The 3,373-nt window shown below is 49.3% G+C and overlaps 1 non-coding gene across 1 annotated transcript; it reads right to left on the bottom strand.

The window, feature by feature from the left end:
* Nucleotides 1–1,837: 1,837 nt before the first annotated feature.
* Nucleotides 1,838–1,912, bottom strand: Trnas-cga (transfer RNA serine (anticodon CGA)). The gene has a single exon. It is a non-coding gene; the product is annotated as a tRNA-Ser (tRNA).
* Between the last annotated feature and the right edge of the window lie 1,461 nt (nucleotides 1,913–3,373).

Genomic DNA, 3,373 nt, shown 5'->3' with positions numbered 1-3,373 from the left:
TAATGGAATGTAGTCGAATTAAGTCGAGTGATGCTGAGGGAATTAGATTATGAAATGAGACACTTAAAGTAGTAAAGGATTTTTGCTATTTGGGGAGCAAAATAACTGATGATGGTCGAGGTAGAAGGGATATAAAATGTAGACTGGCAATGGCAAGGAAAGCGTTTCTGAAGAAGAGAAATTTGTTAACATCGAGTATAGATTTAAGTGTCAGGAAGTCATTTCTGAAAGTATTTGTATGGAGTGTAGCCATGTATGGAAGTGAAACATGGACGGTAAATAGTTTGGACAAGAAGAGAATAGAAGCTTTCGAAATGTGGTGCTACAGAAGAATGCTGAAGATTAGATGGGTAGATCACATAACTAATGAGGAAGTATTGAATAGGATTGGGGAGAAGAGAAGTTTGTGGCACAATTTGACCAGAAGAAGGGATCGGTTGGTAGGACATGTTCTGAGGCATCAAGGGATTACCAATTTGGCATTGGAGGGCAGCGTGAAGGGTAAAAATCGTAGGGGGAGACCAAGAGATGAATACACTAAGCAGATTCAGAAGGATGTAGGTTGCAGTAGGTACTGGGAGATGAAGAAGCTTACACAGGATAGAGTAGCACAACAACAACAACGGATACACGTAGCTCGTGGTTCTAGGTGCGTCGGCTAGCAACATTTCTCAGCTCTCTGTTTCTCCGCTCCCTGATTCTGTGCTAACGTCTACGCCAACACTGGCTGGAAATGGGAACGGTAAGACGACTGCAAATGGCCGCAGCGTCTTCCGTAACGGAGAAATACAGCGGCGCGGCCACGGGCTGTTGGCGCAACACTCTGTCCTCATCTACGGGGCGCGCAGAGGCGGGTAGAGCCGGGAAGACGCCAGCAGCTTCCGCCGAGGGGCGTCCATGAGTGGCTGCGGCGGCAGTGCTGTCCCCACTAACGTCTCAGCTAGCCTCTGGAAACGGTGCGCCCTACTGTACACACCCACCTGCATTCGAGGTTATGTCACTATGTCGTGCTTTCTGTACACTTACGGTTCTACGTAGCCTCATGCACAGCGTTCTGACCTCGGTATCTTCTTTCCTTGCTCCAAGCATCTAAAAATCCTTGGCCACTTGCTCTTTCAAAGTTATTTTTTGTATGCCTTCGGGTTTCTTCTTTCACACTTTTCTCAGTGTTGATTGTTCCTCTCTTCAGACTGGCCCCTCTCAGTCGGCCTGTCGTGGCTTTCCCAACGACATCTGGTTGAAACTTCCTGGCAGATTAAAACTGTGTGCCGGACCGAGACTCGAACTCGGGAACCTTGCCTTTCGCGGGCATGTGCTCTACCAACTGAGCTACCCAAGCACGAGTCACGCCCCATCCTCACAGTTTCACTTCTGTCAGTACCTCGTCTCCTACCTTCCAAACCTAACACAAGCTTTCCTCCGAACTTCCTGAAAGAAAGGATATTGCGCAGACATGGCTTAGCCACAGCCTGGGGGATGTTTCCAGAATGAGATTTTCACTCTGCAGCGGAGTGTGCGCTGATATGAAACTTCCTGGCAGATTAAAACTGTGTGCCGGACCGAGACTCGAACTCGGGAACCTTGCCTTTCGCGGGCAAGTGCTCTACCAACTGAGCTACCCAAGCACGAGTCACGCCCCGTTCTCAAAGCTTTACTTCTTCCAGTACCTCGTCTCCTACCTTCCAAACTGTACACGTGCTCTGCTCCGAACTTCCTGAAAGAGAGGATATTGCGGAGACGTGGCTTAGCCACAGCCTGGGGGATGTTTCCAGAATGAGATTTTCACTCTGCAGCGGAGTGTGCGCTGATATGAAACTTCCTGGCAGATTAAAACTGTGTGCTGGACCGAGATTCGAACTCGGGACCTTTGCCTTTCGCGGGCAAGTGCTCTACCAACTGAGCTACCCAAGCACGACTCATGCCCCGTCCTCACAGCTTTACTTCTGCCAGTACCTCGTCTCCTACCTCCCAAACTTTACACGAGCTCTCCTCCGAACTTCCTGAAAGAGAGGATATTGCGGGGACATGGCTTAGCCACAGCCTGGGGGATGTTTCCAGAATGAGATTTTCACTCTGCAGCGGAGTGCGCGCTGATATGAAATTTCCTGGCAGATTAAAACTGTGTGCAGGACCGAGATTCGAACTCGGGACCTTTGCCTTTCGCGGGCAAGTGCTCTACCAACTGAGCTACCCAAGCACGACTCACGCCCCGTCCTCACAGCTACACTTCTGCCAGTGCCTCGCGTACTACCCTACAAACTTTACAGATGCTAAGCCATGTCTCCGCAATATCCTTTCTTTCAGGAGTGCTAGTTCTGCAAGGTTAGCAGGAGAGCTTCTGTAAAGTTTGGAAGATAGGATACGAGGTCACTGGCAGAAGTAAAGCTGTGAGGACGGGGTGTGAGTCGTGCTTGGGTATCTCAGTTGGTAGAGCACTTGCCCGCGAAAGGCAAAGGTCCCGAGTTCGAGTCTCGGTGCGGCACACAGTTTTAATCTGCCAGGAAGTTTCATATCATCGCACACTCCGCTGCAGAGTGAAAATCTCATTCTGTACATCTGGTTCATTATATACGAGGGTTGTCCTGAATGTAAGTTCCAATCGGTCGCGAAATGGAAACCACAGTGAAAACCAGAAACTTTTTATTTGCAACAGTTAGGTACACGTTCCACCTACTTCTCTACATAGTCGCCGCTCCAACTTCAAGTTTTTTCGTAGTGTTGTATCAACTTTCCAATATCCTCGCCATAGAAAGGAGCTGCCTGTGCTTTCAGCCAGTTTTCTACACTCATCTGCACCTCGTTGTATGTGGAAAAATTTTTTCTTCACAGCCAGCGGTTCTTGTGAGTTCTTGTGACTCAGGGGGAGCCAATTGCAGACTGTATTGTGGGTGATGAGACACTTCTCATCGGAATCGCTGCAGTGTCTTCATTACCCATGCATTGTGCGGCTGAAGAAAAAAAAAAGGTCAAATGACTCTAAGCACTATGGGACTTAACATCTGAGGTCATCAGTCCCCTACACTTAGAATTACTTAAACCTAACTAATCTAAGGACATCACACACAGCCATGGCCGACGCAGGATTCGAACCTGCGACCGTAGCAGCAGCGCGGTTCCGGACTGAAGCGCCTAGAACCGCTCGGCCACAGCGGCAAGGGAACTGGCATAAAAGAAGGAACTGCTCGACAGTTGTGTTATGTGGGCCGCATGACACAGGCGAAATATCTAACCAAGCCCTCGTACTAGGCGGGAGACGCTATTCCCTGTGCATCTTTACGTGCTCACTGTTCACTCAAAACTGGAAAGAGCGGCGCGACACGATCGACGGGCATACTGGAGACACTGCCCAACACATATGTGCGAAGCTTTACCG

Source organism: Schistocerca cancellata, unplaced genomic scaffold (genome assembly GCF_023864275.1).
Source record: "Schistocerca cancellata isolate TAMUIC-IGC-003103 unplaced genomic scaffold, iqSchCanc2.1 HiC_scaffold_754, whole genome shotgun sequence".
Classification (NCBI taxonomy): domain Eukaryota; kingdom Metazoa; phylum Arthropoda; class Insecta; order Orthoptera; family Acrididae; genus Schistocerca; species Schistocerca cancellata.
This window is presented reverse-complemented; position numbering and strand designations above follow the sequence as displayed.